Source organism: Lolium perenne, chromosome 4 (genome assembly GCF_019359855.2).
Source record: "Lolium perenne isolate Kyuss_39 chromosome 4, Kyuss_2.0, whole genome shotgun sequence".
Classification (NCBI taxonomy): domain Eukaryota; kingdom Viridiplantae; phylum Streptophyta; class Magnoliopsida; order Poales; family Poaceae; genus Lolium; species Lolium perenne.
Genome location: NC_067247.2, coordinates 264,293,774 through 264,312,033, shown reverse-complemented (window position 1 = coordinate 264,312,033; position 18,260 = coordinate 264,293,774). Strand labels below are relative to the sequence as shown.

The following is an 18,260-nucleotide window of genomic DNA, read 5'->3' as shown; positions in this document are numbered from 1 at the left end:
AATATTCAATGTTATGATATTTAAGTTGTGGTGTTATTCTTCTAGTGGTGTCATGTGAACGTCGACTACATGACACTTCACCTTTATGGGCCTAGGGGAATGCATCTTGTACTCGTTTGCCAATTGCGGGGTTGCCGGAGTGACAGAAACCTGAACCCTCGTTGGTATATCGATGCAGGAGGGATAGCAGGATCTCAGAGTTTAAGGCTGATGTTACATAAAATTATTTTCCAAAAACAGAGTTTTCAAAAACATGCATTGCATTCATAAGCATCATGGCACCTTTGCATTTCTTAGGAATAATTTGAGTAAAAATCATATTTATAAAGAAACCTTAAAACCGAAGAAATGCAAATAAAGCCGTATAGGCCTATGTGCCAAATTCAATATTTGCAAAATATTTTAAAAGTGGTTCCAAAATATTCTTTATTGAATAAGGAATCCGCGGATATTTTATTTGTATTTTTCTGACTTAGTTTGAGTAACTTTTGATCAAAATCAGTTTTTAATTTTTTTTTTCCAAATACTAAATCAGAAAAGAAAAGAAGTAAAGAAAAAAAAACGTGTGGGCAAATGGCCAAGCCAAGCAGCGGGGCACCAGGCCATCAGCCACGCACGCCCACGCCCAAACAACCAGGTCCGCGGCGCGTTTTCTTTTCCTCTTTTCTTGGTATGTGGGTCCCAGCGCCACATCAGCTCGTCTTTTTTTTTTTTTTTTTTTTTTTTTGAGACCCCTCGATCTGTGTTACAGCTGTAGTATCTGAACTTATGCACTAACTCAACACCACACTAACACCACACACACGCACACCACTAGTGCACAAGTTAGACTCTAGAACTATACACACAGCACACATAATTTGGGTGTCCCTAGGAGCTAGTAGTTGTGGCTGTGGAGGGGCAAGCCAGGCATGAAGCGTCGCACAGCAGCACACGCTCGAACGTACAGGCAGTTTCTTGCTTTTCATCTCGAATTGATTCCCGGTGATTTAAGCCACCATTTAACGAGCCGTTTGTTCCTATTTAAGCTCCACGCCCTCCTCTTCCTTTCCCCTCAAACCACACAGACCAAGAGCCTCCAGGCTGCTCGAATTAGACCTCGCAACTCCGCGGTACTGCTGCAGTACATCGTCGAATTCGGTGAGCTCAGTTCACGATTTGATCTCTAGTTTCTTCCAAACTTCTTATTTCTTCCTTGCGCACGTCTCAGACTTTGTTTCGTGAATTTTGGTGCACCAGAGCGACGGTGCCATCTTCGTCTGTGAGCACGTCCGCGGGGCAGTTTCCGGCGAGCGATTCCGGACGAACCCGTCGATCTCCACGTTCCCGTCTTCGCCGATTTATATTTGTCAAATCAAGCGCCGTTGCCTGCTTCAACATCGCCGGGGAATCATCCTCGAAGAGGCGCGGTTATATTCCAGCAATCCCCATCTCCTGTACGTGAGAAGCTGCTCCTTTGTTTTGTTTTTGTTTTTCCTTCTTCATTTCCATGAACCACACGATTCTGATCCTACGGCTATAAGTAGATCACTTAAACGAAGGGGTATCCTCGAATAGGAACATGCCACTTGTCATATCTGTTTGTATTTTCGAATTATTAGACAGAGAAACATAGAAACTCGTAAAAATCATATCTTTAGTTTCGTTTATCCAAATTTAGCAAACTTCGTGTCCCTGGATTCATAAAAACGTGTAGAATACAGTAGACACATAATATTGCACTTTTGCATCATATTTTTTACACAGTTTTTGCAGAAACTCAAATAGAGTATTTTCGCTATATAAATAGTTCTACAAATTATTTTGGAGTAATTCATTTTGCTATTAACAGAGTATTGAACCCTCTGTATAGTAGCATTAGAAAAGAAAAAATTGACCTATACATTTCCCTTGTAGTATTTGTTCAGTGTTGTAGATCTTTTCTAATGATAGGAAATGTTTTTAATTATTAATGCAACGTTAAAATTGTACCATGGCATCATGCATATAGTTGAAACCAGAGAACATATTAAGTGTTTTGTTCATGTTTAATCCACATATTGCATCTATATTTTTATTTGCGATTGTATATGTGTTGCTATGTGTTTATGGAGTGAAAATATTATGTTTGTAGATTGTGGTTGCTCCGATTGCAACGAGTGTTTTTGCGAAGAGTGTATCAACTCATCCCCTCGCTAAGGCAAGTGTTACTTTTTCACTGTCCTACTGTTTGCTAAATATATTCTAGGATTTCACTAGTAGTGCATGTGTAGGATTATTTTTATTATATACGCTATGTGTCTTGCTATGATTTGATTTCCCTTTTCCACCGTAAGTAGAGTTTCCTAGATATGTGGATAGATACGTTGCTGAGATATCATGTCAATTTTAGATGAGGTAAAAAGATATGTTTTCCATAATGAAAACAACTTGGTTCACGAAAAACCTAGACATATTGGTATGATGGGGGCGTTTGCATGGTGAATAATGGTGGGGATCGCCGTCCAAAAATCAAAGAGAATGGACATTTTTTTCTCGTTAAGGAATCGTAAATAGCTAGAGTTCCTTACATTGGTACTACCGTAGGCGGACTAGCATTATGTATAGGGAGTTTACCCTTACATTGGTACTGCCGTAGGTGGACTAGCATTATGTATAGACAACTTATCCTTACATTGGTACTACCGTAGGCAGACTAGCATTATGTATAGGGAGCTTACCCTTACATTGGTGCTGCCGTAGGTGGACTAGCATTATGTACAGGCAATTCACCCTTACATTGGTACCTCCATTGGTGGACTAGCATCATGTATAGGAGATCCTCCTTACATTGGTACCCCTTGGTGTGCTAGTATTATGTATAGGGATTCTATAACAAGAATTCATTTTGATACATACAGAGTTAAGCCAAAGGAAGACTGATGCGTGTGGTTGGCACGTCCGTTGGGAACCCCAAGAGGAAGGTGTGATGCGCACAGCGGCAAGTTTCCCTCAGTAAGAAACCAAGGTTTAATCGGACCAGTAGGAGTCAAGAAGCACGTTGAAGGTTGATGGCGGCGGGATGTAGTGCGGCGCAACACCAGGGAATCCGGCGCCAACGTGGAACCTGCACAACACAACCAAAGTACTTTGCCCCAACGAAACAGTGAGGTTGTCAATCTCACCGGCTTGCTGTAACAAAGGATTAACCGTAATGTGTGGAAGATGATTGTTTGCAGAAAACAGTAAAACAAGTATTGCAGTAGATTGTATTTCAGTAAAGAGAATTGGACCGGGGTCCACAGTTCACTAGAGGTGTCTCTCCCATAAGACAAGCAGCATGTTGGGTGAACAAATTACAGTTGGGCAATTGACAAATAGAGAGGGCATGACCATGCACATACATATCATGATGAGTATAGTGAGATTTAATTGGGCATTACGACAAAGTACATAGACCGCCATCCAACTGCATCTATGCCTAAAAAGTCCACCTTCAGGTTATCATCCGAACCCTCCAGGTATTAAGTTGCAAAGCAACAGACAATTGCATTAAGTATGGTGCGTAATGTAATCAACAACTACATCCTTAGACATAGCATCAATGTTTTATCCCTAGTGGCAACAAGCACAACACAACCTTAGAACTTTCTCGTCACATCGTCCCGGTGTCAATGCAGGCATGAACCCACTATCGAGCATAAGTACTCCCTCTTGGAGTTACAAGCATCTACTTGGCCAGAGCATCTACTAGTAACGGAAAGCATGCAAGATCATAAACAACACGTAGATATAACTTTGATAATCAACATAACAAGTATTCTCTATTCATCGGATCCCAACAAACGCAACATATAGAATTACAGATAGATGATCTTGATCATGTTAGGCAGCTCACAAGATCCGACAATGATAGCACAATGGGGAGAAGACAACCATCTAGCTACTGCTATGGACCCATAGTCCAGGGGTAGACTACTCACACATCACACCGGAGGCGACCATGGCGGCGTAGAGTCCTCCGGAGATGATTCCCCTCTCTGCAGGTGCCGGAGGCGATCTCCCGGATCCCCGAGATGGGATCGGCGTTGGCGGCGTCTCTGGAAGGTTTTCCGTATCGTGGCTCTCGGTACTGGGGGTTTCGTCACGGAGGCTTTAAGTAGGCGGAAGGGTAGGTCAAGAGGCGGCACGGGGGGCCCAGACCATAGGCCGGCGCGGCCAGGGGTGGGGCCGCGCCGCCCTAGGGTTTGACCACCCCGTGGCCCCTCTTCGTTTCGTCTTCGGACTTCTGGAAGCTTCGTGGAAAAATAGGCCCCTGGGCTTTGATTTCGTCCAATTCCGAGAATATTTCCTTACTAGGATTTCTGAAACCAAAAACAGAAACAAGAATCGGCACTTCGGCATCTTGTTAATAGGTTAGTTCCAGAAAATGCACGAATATGACATAAAGTGTGCATAAAACATGTAGATAACATCAATAATGTGGCATGGATCATAAGAAATTATCGATACGTCGGAGACGTATCAGCATCCCCAAGCTTAGTTCTGCTCGTCCCGAGCAGGTAAAACGATAACACAGATAATTTCTGGAGTGACATGCCATCATAATCTTGATCATACTATTTGTAAAGCATATGTAGTGAATGCAGCGATCAAAACAATGTATATGACATGAGTAAACAAGTGAATCATAAAGCAAAGACTTTTCATGAATAGCACTTCAAGACAAGCATCAATAAGTCTTGCATAAGAGTTAACTCATAAAGCAATAATTTAAAGTAAAGGCATTGAAGCAACACAAAAGAAGATTAAGTTTCAGCGGTTGCTTTCAACTTGTAACATGTATATCTCATGGATATTGTCAACATAGAGTAATATAATAAGTGCAATAAGCAAATATGTAGGAATCAATGCACAGTTCACACAAGTGTTTGCTTCTTGAGGTGGAGAGAAATAGGTGAACTGACTCATCATTGAAAGTAAAAGAATGGTCCTCTATAGAGGAAAAGCATCGATTGCTATATTTGTGCTAGAGCTTTGATTTTGAAAACATGAAACAATTTTGTCAACGGTAGTAATAAAGCATATGCATCATGTAAATTATATCTTATAAGTTGCAAGCCTCATGCATAGTGTACTAATAGTGCCCGCACCTTGTCCTAATTAGCTTGGACTACCTGGATTATCACCGCAATACATATGCTTTAACTAAGTATCACAAAGGGGTACCTCTATGCACTTTGTACAAAGGTCTAAGGAGAAAGTTCGCATTTGGATTTCTCGCTTTTGATTATTCTCAACTTAGACATCCATACCGGGACAACATAGACAACAGATAATGGACTCCTCTTTTAATGCTTTAAGCATTCAACAACAATTAATTCTTTTCTCATTAGAGATTTGAGGATGTTTGTCCAAAACTGAAACTTCCACCATGGATCATGGCTTTAGTTAGCGGCCCAATGTTCTTCTCTAACAATATGCATGCTCGAACCATTCAACTCAGTGTAGATCGCCCTTACTTCAGACAAGACGAACATGCATAGCAACTCACATGAAATCCAACAATGAAAAGTTGATGGCGTCCCCAGTAAACATGGTTATCGCACAACAAGCAACTTAATAAGAGATAAAGTGCATAATTACATATTCAATACCACAATAGTTTTTAAGCTATTTGTCCCATGAGCTATATATTGCAAAGGTGAATGATGGAATTTTAAAGGTAGCACTCAAGCAATTTACTTTGGAATGGCGGAAAAATACCATGTAGTAGGTAGGTATGGTGGACACAAATGGCATAGTGGTTGGCTCAAGTATTTTGGATGCATGAGAAGTATTCCCTCTCGATACAAGGTTTAGGCTAGCAAGGTTTATTTGAAACAAACACAAGGATGAACCGGTGCAGCAAAACTCACATAAAAGACATATTGAAAACATTATAAGACTCTACACCGTCTTCCTTGTTGTTCAAACTCAATACTAGAAATTATCTAGACCTTAGAGAAACCAAATATGCAAACCAAATTTTAGCATGCTCTATGTATTTGTTCATTAATGGGTGCAAAGCATATGATGCAAGAGCTTAATCATGAGCACAACAATTGCCAAGTATCACATTACCCAAGACATTTATAGCAATTACTACATGTATCATTTTCCAATTCCAACCATATAACAATTTAACGAAGGAGAAACTTCGCCATGAATACTATGAGTAGAAACCAAGGACATACTTGTCCATATGCTACAGCGGAGCGTGTCTCTCTCCCATAAAGTGAATGCTAGGATCCATTTTATTCAAACAAAACAAAAAACAAAAACAAACCGACGCTCCAAGAAAAAGCACATAAGATATGATGGAATAAAAATATAGTTTCAGGGGAGGAACCTGATAATGTTGTCGATGAAGAAGGGGATGCCTTGGGCATCCCCAAGCTTAGACGCTTGAGTCTTCTTAGAATATGCAGGGGTGAACCACCGGGGCATCCCCAAGCTTAGAGCTTTCACTCTCCTTGATCATGTTGCATCATACTCCTCTCTTGATCCTTGAAAACTTCCTCCACACCAAACTAAAAACAACTCATTAGAGGGTTAGTGACAATAAAAATTAACATATTCAGAGGTGACACAATCATTCTTAACACTTCTGGACATTGCATAATGCTACTGGACATTAGTGGATCAAATAAATTCATCCAACATAGCAAAAGAGGCAATGCGAAATAAAAGACAGAATCTGTCAAAACAGAACAGTTCGTATTGACGAATTTTAAAATGGCACCAGACTTGCTCAAATAAAAATGCTCAAATTGAATGAAAGTTGCGTACATATTTGAGGATCATGCACGTAAATTGGCTTAATTTTCTGAGCTACCTACAGGGAGGTGGACCCAGATTCGTGACAGCAAAGAAATCTGGAACTGCGCAGTAATCCAAATCTAGTACTTACTTTTCTATCAACGGCTTAACTTGGCACAACAAAACACAAAACTAAGATAAGGAGAGGTTTCTACAGTAGTAAACAACTTCCAAGACACAAAATAAAAACAAAGTACTGTAGGTAAAAACATGGGTTGTCTCCCATAAGCGCTTTTCTTTAACGCCTTTCAGCTAGGCGCAGAAAGTGTGTATCAAGTATTATCAAGAGATGGTGTGTCGTTATTATGAGCTCCCCCATCAGTAGTGGTACCAAGGGCTTTGTCAATTTTAGGCCTATAATAATACTTCTTTGGTTTAGGCACTTTAGAGACATACATAAACTTTTGCTCCTTACCCACATAACCTTTCTCCTTATATTTAAGAGAAGAAAATGTTGAACCCAAGGTTCCCATAGCATTTTCAAGTTCATCAATCCTATTGATTTGATCATCATGGACATCACAAGTTCCTAGGACACTAATTCTTTCATCAATTCCTCCCAAGGATTTATCAAGTTCATCAGTTTTATCAAGTAACATTTCCAATTTAGCTTCAATATTTGGAAAAATTTTCTCTATGGTTTCCAATTTTTTCATAACATCTTCAAGAGAGATTTCAGTTTTAACTTTATCAACAGGGGGTATTCCAAATAAACTCTCAATAATGCAACTAGCTTCTAATGCAGGAGTACTTAAGAAGTCACCTTTTGCGAGACTATCAAGAACATATCTATTCCAGCTAGAGATACCAACATAAAAATTCCTGAGTAAAATAATGGTGGAGTGTTTCTTAGTGCATCTATTATGGGCATCGCTAATTCTATACCAAGCATCTCTCAAACATTCTCCCCCTCGTTGCTTAAACGTACGAACTTCAACTTCAGGATTATTCATTTTAGTAGTAGTAAATAAAGCAAACTAGATAAAGTAAATGCAAGTAACTAATTTTTTGTGTTTTTGATATAGCAAACAAGATAGCAAATAAAGTAAAACTAGCAACTAATTTTTTTGTATTTTGATTTAGTGCAGCAAACAAAGTAGTAAATAAAACTAAGCAAGACAAAAACAAAGTAAAGAGATTGAGAAGTGGAGACTCCCCTTGCAGCGTGTCTTGATCTCCCCGGCAACGGCGCCAGAAATTTGCTTGATGCGTGTGGTTGGCACGTCCGTTGGGAACCCCAAGAGGAAGGTGTGATGCGCACAGCGGCAAGTTTCCCTCAGTAAGAAACCAAGGTTTAATCGGACCAGTAGGAGTCAAGAAGCACGTTGAAGGTTGATGGCGGCGGGATGTAGTGCGGCGCAACACCAGGGATTCCGGCGCCAACGTGGAACCTGCACAACACAACCAAAGTACTTTGCCCCAACGAAACAGTGAGGTTGTCAATCTCACCGGCTTGCTGTAACAAAGGATTAACCGTAATGTGTGGAAGATGATTGTTTGCAGAAAACAGTAAAACAAGTATTGCAGTAGATTGTATTTCAGTAAAGAGAATTGGACCGGGGTCCACAGTTCACTAGAGGTGTCTCTCCCATAAGACAAGCAGCATGTTGGGTGAACAAATTACAGTTGGGCAATTGACAAATAGAGAGGGTATGACCATGCACATACATATCATGATGAGTATAGTGAGATTTAATTGGGCATTACGACAAAGTACATAGACCGCCATCCAACTGCATCTATGCCTAAAAAGTCCACCTTCAGGTTATCATCCGAACCCCCTCCAGTATTAAGTTGCAAAGCAACAGACAATTGCATTAAGTATGGTGCGTAATGTAATCAACAACTACATCCTTAGACATAGCATCAATGTTTTATCCCTAGTGGCAACAGCACAACACAACCTTAGAACTTTCTGTCACTGTCCCAGGTGTCAATGCAGGCATGAACCCACTATCGAGCATAAGTACTCCCTCTTGGAGTTACAAGCATCTACTTGGCCAGAGCATCTACTAGTAACGGAAAGCATGCAAGATCATAAACAACACGTAGACATAACTTTGATAATCAACATAACAAGTATTCTCTATTCATCGGATCCCAACAAACGCAACATATAGAATTACAGATAGATGATCTTGATCATGTTAGGCAGCTCACAAGATCCGACAATGATAGCACAATGGGGAGAAGACAACCATCTAGCTACTGCTATGGGCCCATAGTCCAGGGGTAGACTACTCACACATCACACCGGAGGCGACCATGGCGGCGTAGAGTCCTCCGGGAGATGATTCCCCTCTCCGGCAGGGTGCCGGAGGCGATCTCCTGGATCCCCCGAGATGGGATCGGCGTTGGCGGCGTCTCTGGAAGGTTTTCCGTATCGTGGCTCTCGGTACTGGGGGTTTCGTCACGGAGGCTTTAAGTAGGCGGAAGGGTAGGTCAAGAGGCGGCACGGGGGGCCCAGACCATAGGCCGGCGCGGCCAGGGGTGGGGCCGCGCCGCCCTAGGGTTTGACCACCCCGTGGCCCCTCTTCGTTTCGTCTTCGGACTTCTGGAAGCTTCGTGGAAAAATAGGCCCCTGGGCTTTGATTTCGTCCAATTCCGAGAATATTTCCTTACTAGGATTTCTGAAACCAAAAACAGCAGAAAACATCAACTGGCACTTCGGCATCTTGTTAATAGGTTAGTTCCAGAAAATGCACGAATATGACATAAAGTGTGCATAAAACATGTAGATAACATCAATAATGTGGCATGGATCATAAGAAATTATCGATACGTCGGAGACGTATCAAAGACCATGTTGCAATATGCATATAATTGATATGTGTCTTTTACGCCCACCCAACAGTGACATCTTGCCAATACAATTCAAGTGTATTGACCCTTTGTGGCTGCAACGTATCATGTTGCAGGTTTTCCAGATGATGTGTAAGGAAACGTTAGAGGTTACGAGTCTATCCTCAACATGCTCGCCTGTGGCACATGAAGACGAAGGACTCCATGCTGTCTAAGTTTGTTCGTTGTAAAACTCTGATGATAGCTAGCCTTGTGCTATGCAATTTGTAAATCTTTATGTAAATTCTGGATCATACGATGTAATAAAGACCTTTGTTTCATGATATTACATCATGTACTGTGTGTGCTAGCGATTGATCCAGGGACTAGCACAGATACGCACAGAGATCGGCACCCTACCGGGTGAGGTCGCTACAGATGGTATCAGAGCATTGTGTTGACCATAGGTTCGTGACCCTAGGTTTGGATTAGAAATAGGAAGACCCTAGGATAATTTTTTTTGTCTAATCCTATTTCAATTAAAAAGATGTTTGGATTTTTGAACTTCTGGTATTCTCATCTATTCCATTTTCAAAATTGTTTTCCTATCACTTTAGATGACCACCTTATCAAAACTATCAACAAGGACTGATGATGACCATGTCCCTGAATCATGAAGAGTGATGATTCATGTGATATTCTTCGACTCCGCAAGAAGTGTTTTATGGAAGACCAATGAAGAACTTGAAGAAAGACTTCGATGCAGACTGCACAACACACGAAGATACACCGAAGGAGTAGAATAGAAACTTGATGCATCCAATATAGAAATAGACTAGACCATAATTAGTTCTCCTTTTATTGAACCAACGATATCGCAAGAAAGCATTGATCATACCAAATTGAGGTATGACCATACAAGTTTGATTGTGTTGAACCATTATGCTTGATGAATGTTAGATGATTGTTGTTTGCTGAATTGCTTGGATCTGTTGTGTTTGGGTAGGAACCTTCTTTAGAATTGTTTTCTATCTATTCTCATTTGTACCCAACCTAGTGAATGTTTTCTCGGCAACTCGCCATGAAGACAACAGTAGTGAAACCAACCTTGATGTTTCCTATCAAGATAAAAAAGGATAGAGTGTGAGATACGCAAAACCCTAGTTAAGGACGATAGAAATGTTTTCAAAATAGTTCAATAATGGGGATTAAAACATTGAATCAATTCTCCATGGAAATTTTATCAAATTGTGAGGTTGACCAAGAGCTAGAATACGGGGTATACCAAACTGAATACAAGGAAATGATTGGGTGCGACATGGATTGGCCCCCATGACGACTACTCATATTGTTTGCTCTTGTTATGAGGAATGGTAAATCTAGAGCGACATACCTACAAGTGAGACGTCGCTGATAAGCCTGAACCTTAGGATGGATAAATATTATACCCGAATAGTAGGCAAGTGTTGCCAAACGTAGAACTACGGTGAGTTTGAAGACCCAACCACTAGATGAAAAATAGTGGAAGACCTTCAAGTAAGAAGATGAAGGTTGCCTTGAAGTAATCTCATATTGGTTTTTCCGTTTGGCACAAAGAGTGACCCCTTCTGTCAGGAGTAGTTCAACCACCCGCCCATATGAAACCCAACCCTGAGGAAGCCTACTCAATTCACCTTGAAGAGATATGTTGTTCACTATATGTGAATAATCAACCACCTATTGGAGGTCAGAAGTCATAGATATTTCAAGAGATGATCCAATGCCAAGTCACTCCCTAGTTGAGCCAACTATCATCCTGAGATATAGTCTAACTACAAAAGTTTCTTTTAAGGGTGGTAGCCCACCAAGACATCTCATACCCAACTTTCTTTCTAGCCTTCTCGAATCTCGAGGACGAGATTCCTTTTAAGGGTGGTAGTCTGTCACATCCCAAAATTTTCTAAATTTTGGAATGTGAAATAAAAATAAAATTGAAGCTTGGTTGGTTGTCTTGTTTTAAAATTTACAATGAAATAAAAAAATTGATGTTACATAAAATTATTTTCCAAAAACAGAGTTTTCAAAAACATGCATTGCATTCATAAGCATCATGGCACCTTTGCATTTCTTAGGAATAATTTGAGTAAAAATCATATTTATAAAGAAACCTTAAAACCGAAGAAATGCAAATAAAGCCGTATAGGCCTATGTGCCAAATTCAATATTTGCAAAATATTTTAAAAGTGGTTCCAAAATATTCTTTATTGAATAAGGAATCCGCGGATATTTTATTTGTATTTTTCTGACTTAGTTTGAGTAACTTTTGATCAAAATCAGTTTTTAATTTTTTTTTTCCAAATACTAAATCAGAAAAGAAAAGAAGTAAAGAAAAAAAAACGTGTGGGCAAATGGCCAAGCCAAGCAGCGGGGCACCAGGCCATCAGCCACGCACGCCCACGCCCAAACAACCAGGTCCGCGGCGCGTTTTCTTTTCCTCTTTTCTTGGTATGTGGGTCCCAGCGCCACATCAGCTCGTCTTTTTTTTTTTTTTTTTTTTTTTTGAGACCCCTCGATCTGTGTTACAGCTGTAGTATCTGAACTTATGCACTAACTCAACACCACACTAACACCACACACACGCACACCACTAGTGCACAAGTTAGACTCTAGAACTATACACACAGCACACATAATTTGGGTGTCCCTAGGAGTAGTTGTGGCTGTGGAGGGGCAAGCCAGGCATGAAGCGTCGCACAGCAGCACACGCTCGAACGTACAGGCAGTTTCTTGCTTTTCATCTCGAATTGATTCCCGGTGATTTAAGCCACCATTTAACGAGCCGTTTGTTCCTATTTAAGCTCCACGCCCTCCTCTTCCTTTCCCCTCAAACCACACAGACCAAGAGCCTCCAGGCTGCTCGAATTAGACCTCGCAACTCCGCGGTACTGCTGCAGTACATCGTCGAATTCGGTGAGCTCAGTTCACGATTTGATCTCTAGTTTCTTCCAAACTTCTTATTTCTTCCTTGCGCACGTCTCAGACTTTGTTTCGTGAATTTTGGTGCACCAGAGCGACGGTGCCATCTTCGTCTGTGAGCACGTCCGCGGGGCAGTTTCCGGCGAGCGATTCCGGACGAACCCGTCGATCTCCACGTTCCCGTCTTCGCCGATTTATATTTGTCAAATCAAGCGCCGTTGCCTGCTTCAACATCGCCGGGGAATCATCCTCGAAGAGGCGCGGTTATATTCCAGCAATCCCCATCTCCTGTACGTGAGAAGCTGCTCCTTTGTTTTGTTTTTGTTTTTCCTTCTTCATTTCCATGAACCACACGATTCTGATCCTACGGCTATAAGTAGATCACTTAAACGAAGGGGTATCCTCGAATAGGAACATGCCACTTGTCATATCTGTTTGTATTTTCGAATTATTAGACAGAGAAACATAGAAACTCGTAAAAATCATATCTTTAGTTTCGTTTATCCAAATTTAGCAAACTTCGTGTCCCTGGATTCATAAAAACGTGTAGAATACAGTAGACACATAATATTGCACTTTTGCATCATATTTTTTACACAGTTTTTGCAGAAACTCAAATAGAGTATTTTCGCTATATAAATAGTTCTACAAATTATTTTGGAGTAATTCATTTTGCTATTAACAGAGTATTGAACCCTCTGTATAGTAGCATTAGAAAAGAAAAAATTGACCTATACATTTCCCTTGTAGTATTTGTTCAGTGTTGTAGATCTTTTCTAATGATAGGAAATGTTTTTAATTATTAATGCAACGTTAAAATTGTACCATGGCATCATGCATATAGTTGAAACCAGAGAACATATTAAGTGTTTTGTTCATGTTTAATCCACATATTGCATCTATATTTTTATTTGCGATTGTATATGTGTTGCTATGTGTTTATGGAGTGAAAATATTATGTTTGTAGATTGTGGTTGCTCCGATTGCAACGAGTGTTTTTGCGAAGAGTGTATCAACTCATCCCCTCGCTAAGGCAAGTGTTACTTTTTCACTGTCCTACTGTTTGCTAAATATATTCTAGGATTTCACTAGTAGTGCATGTGTAGGATTATTTTTATTATATACGCTATGTGTCTTGCTATGATTTGATTTCCCTTTTCCACCGTAAGTAGAGTTTCCTAGATATGTGGATAGATACGTTGCTGAGATATCATGTCAATTTTAGATGAGGTAAAAAGATATGTTTTCCATAATGAAAACAACTTGGTTCACGAAAAACCTAGACATATTGGTATGATGGGGGCGTTTGCATGGTGAATAATGGTGGGGATCGCCGTCCAAAAATCAAAGAGAATGGACATTTTTTTCTCGTTAAGGAATCGTAAATAGCTAGAGTTCCTTACATTGGTACTACCGTAGGCGGACTAGCATTATGTATAGGGAGTTTACCCTTACATTGGTACTGCCGTAGGTGGACTAGCATTATGTATAGACAACTTATCCTTACATTGGTACTACCGTAGGCAGACTAGCATTATGTATAGGGAGCTTACCCTTACATTGGTGCTGTCGTAGGTGGACTAGCATTATGTACAGGCAATTCACCCTTACATTGGTACCTCCATTGGTGGACTAGCATCATGTATAGGAGATCCTCCTTACATTGGTACCCCTTGGTGTGCTAGTATTATGTATAGGGATTCTATAACAAGAATTCATTTTGATACATACATAGTTAAGCCAAAGGAAGACCATGTTGCAATATGCATATAATTGATATGTGTCTTTTACGCCCACCCAACAGTGACATCTTGCCAATACAATTCAAGTGTATTGACCCTTTGTGGCTGCAACGTATCATGTTGCAGGTTTTCCAGATGATGTGTAAGGAAACGTTAGAGGTTACGAGTCTATCCTCAACATGCTCGCCTGTGGCACATGAAGACGAAGGACTCCATGCTGTCTAAGTTTGTTCGTTGTAAAACTCTGATGATAGCTAGCCTTGTGCTATGCAATTTGTAAATCTTTATGTAAATTCTGGATCATACGATGTAATAAAGACCTTTGTTTCATGATATTACATCATGTACTGTGTGTGCTAGCGATTGATCCAGGGACTAGCACAGATACGCACAGAGATCGGCACCCTACCGGGTGAGGTCGCTACATTGCTGGGCCCACTCTGATTCATCATGCGGAGTTTGCGGTTCTCATTGGCTTGATGCAATTTGCCCTCCATCTGGATGGCTGAGTCCACTAAGGCTTCTAAGTCAGCAAAGGGGATGTTGACCAGCACAGTCTGCATCTCATCGTGCAGTCCGTTCAGGAATCTTTCCTTCCTCTTCTTGGTGGTGTCGGTCTCGTCTAGGGTGTACCTTGACAGAGTGAGAAACCTGTCGCGGTATTCTACCACAGATATTCTACCTTGCTTGAGTTCCCAGAACTCATCCCTCATCTTCTTTATCAGACCCGGTGGCACTTGATACTTGCTGACTTGAGCTTGAAATCTGCCCACGTCATGATATGTCCAGCATTCATGCCACGGGTGCTGGTCCACCAGGCTCTTGCAGGTCCTGCAAAGTAATGAGTGGCGAACAATACTTTTTTTTCGGCTTCGACTCTCGCAACTTCCAGGTTGTTCTCCATGGTCTGGAGCCAGTCATCGGCATCAAGTGGCTCTTCTGTTTTGCTGAACATAGGAGGGTTGGTGTTTTGGAAATTCTTGAGTTTAGAACCACCAGGGTGATCATGGTTTCCATGGCCTTGGTTGTTGTGAGCACTCTGTTGCAATGCAGCAATGTTGGCTTGTCTTTCATCCCTCTCAGCTTCTCGATCTGCCATCAGGGTTTGCAAAAGTTGCATCATTGCTTCTTGACCGCTGCTGCGAGTTGGAGGGGCCATCTGAACATTGAGATAGATCATGAGATGAGAGGGAAATTCTCTATGGCTTGTTTTGTGATAAGTTAAGAGTTTAAAACTTGAGTACTTGTCATATTGAAAACAAACAACACTTTCATTCATTGCAAACAACACACATTACAAGCTAACACCTTAATGGTTTTAAGAACCATTTCTCCATGTTACGATACAAGGGATCCTAATACAAACTCACACCTATGCAAGTGAACAAGTGAAACTACTCATCATCTACATCTATCGGGATGTAGTCATCTTCTCCGGCCTCCATGAACTCGTAGTCCTCCACATCAGTGTTCTCATCCTCTTCGAAGTCATCATCATCACTCAGGAAGGCTGCTCCTCCCTGAATGTCTTCACCTTCTTCTTCCATCTCCCTCAGTTGAGTCTCCTGAGCCTGAACAGTTGCCTCCAGGGCTGCTATCTTCGTGCGAAGGCAAGCGATGGTGGAGTCCTTGGCTCGCTGCTGGCGGAGTGTCTTGCGATCCTCGGCCAGCATCTTGATGGTCTCAGTCTGCTGAGACAGGTGGAGGTGAGTCTGGTTGGCGTAGATGCGGGAGTTGTCTAGTTCCTTCTGGGTCTCGTGCATCATAAAGTCCAGGTGCTCCACATGGTGCTTCAGCTCGGGGTGTGACTGCATGTCCATGGGTCCTCCAATGGAGTCGTGCCTCGCAAAGTGAGCGAAGTGAGAGTCCTGAATCCCAATCACATTATGCCCGCACAGACGGGCAAGTGCTTCCTGAAGAGCACGAGCGAGTCCATCCAGCCAGTTGCTCTCCCGGATGGTGAAGTGGATCCTCTCGGAAGTGGGAGGCTCCATCCTGCCTCTCAGATTCGCAATGATAACCCACTGTAGTTCACCTCCGGGCTGGTCGTTGACTTGAGTTCCGAAGAACTCCGAGTGTGGGCGCCCGAGATGCTCAGACAAAGCATCCAAGTCTCTCTCGAAAATCAAGCTACCTCCATTGCCCAGCTGGTAAAACTTGGTCTGGTTGAGTGACTCCATCTGTAAGTGATTTGGAGAAGTAAGTTAGAGAAGTGCAAGTGTATCAAAATTTTATGTAGAATTTCAAAGTGAAGCATGAAATTCATATTTTGGAAGAGGTCTCAAAGGTAAGAGTGTGAATAAGTTTTTCGCAAATATTCACTTCATTTGTTTTTGAAAGTAAGTTTTTAGACGTCCATTCTAACTAGGGTCTCCTAAGGTCAAACAATGGCTCTGATACCAACTTGTCAACACCCGGATTTTTAAGTCCAAATGCCTATTATGCCATACATCGCAATCCCAGGAAGATTGTTTTTGCGAGACATAACAGTTGAATATCATAGAGTCATCATTCATTACAACACCATAATAGTCTTACATAAAAAGGATCATATGATCCAGTCTCATTACAACACTTGATCTAAGGATCATTACATAACACATAGCGGAAGCGAAGTCGTAGTAGTCCATCTAATCCACAGGCAACGCTTGACGTTAGGAGAAGCTCCTAGTTGTCATAGAAGTCCTGATGTCCGTCCTCCTGATACTGCTGCTCTTCTTCATAGTCTGGCCATTTGAATAGCCAGGGACACAGCCGTGAGTACTTTCAAGTACTCGCAAACTAATACTAGTGTAAGTACTAACAGTTCTAGTGAGAGTGTTCTAAGCTCTAGGTTTATTTGCATAAAGCCAACTTTAGTTCATAAACATTTAGTAAAAGACTCCTCATATGCTAACTAACTCAAGTGGGAACATTAGTGTCATTCCCACAACTCTGTTGTGATTCAAATCAAAGTCACCTTTTCAAGTTCAAAACACAAGTCACATTTGGGAAAAGTTCTGATGACGGAACAGTATGGCCTTCCCAACTGTCCATGACCGTGGACGCGGCTATTCGAATAGGTTTACACTCTGCAGAGGTTGCACACTTGTGCCACAACATTTGATTACATCCGTCAGGGATAACCCTGAATAATCATAACTCAGTATGCGGATCATCAACCATTAACCTTTCACTTACACATCCTAGTATAGGCACCTCTCACCATGAGCTTGGCCTCACAGTGATAACCAACTGCTATCCTGGGAACTGCACAGGGCTTGGGTAGGACAGTCACCTCATTTCACGTCATTTCACTTTCAACGGAGGCAGCCTCGGCATAACCTCTATGACGCTTGTTCAGAGGGAACCCATACTAAGACACATAAATTTCCAGCTAAAGCCTTACCCATAATCAGGTATTGTGGGGGTACTCAAGAATTGGAAGGGTATGGCATCTGAACCCAATCATCAGTTTTCATCAAAAACACCATTTCATTCACGTCAGATTCACCTTCAAAATCTTTCAATAGAGTGACTCATCATTCCAAGGTTTTAAAAATTCAAAGGTTCACAAGTTCCCAGCTAGAGTAGTCACTTTTAATTTAGCACTAGCAACTAGGCATGAGGGGTGCTAACTAGCTTGTAGCTCTCTAGGCTAACTCTGATGCTCTTGTACTACTTCATAACTAGACTCATGTTAACTATAAAAGTAAAACTTGCAAATCAAAGTAAAAGCTTTGAGAGATAAAAATTGGGATTGGTAAAGTAAACACAAGGTAATAGGGTACTAGTGCCTTTCTCAATGAGAGCTTTGCACTAAGGTAGCTTTCAAGAATATTAGCTTGCCTTGAGTGGTGTACTGATCAAAGTGGTCTTCTTCTTCCTGGAAGTAGACCTCCTCCTCCTGGTACTCCTCGGTACTAGCGTCTATAATCGAATACGAGGGATACAATCACCAAAAAACTCTTAAGGCTAGACTAA

At 41.4% G+C, this 18,260-nt stretch overlaps 2 long non-coding RNA genes across 2 annotated transcripts; both read left to right on the top strand.

The window, feature by feature from the left end:
• The first annotated feature begins 723 nt into the window (after positions 1-723).
• On the top strand, positions 724-2,882 carry LOC139829845 (uncharacterized). Its single transcript, XR_007869906.2, has 3 exons — positions 724-1,140; positions 1,240-1,436; positions 2,114-2,882. It is a non-coding gene; the product is annotated as an uncharacterized lncRNA (long non-coding RNA).
• Positions 2,883-12,313: 9,431 nt separating this feature from the next.
• LOC127331614 (uncharacterized) lies at positions 12,314-14,244 on the top strand. Its single transcript, XR_007869908.2, has 3 exons — positions 12,314-12,549; positions 12,649-12,845; positions 13,523-14,244. It is a non-coding gene; the product is annotated as an uncharacterized lncRNA (long non-coding RNA).
• The last annotated feature ends 4,016 nt before the right edge of the window (positions 14,245-18,260 follow it).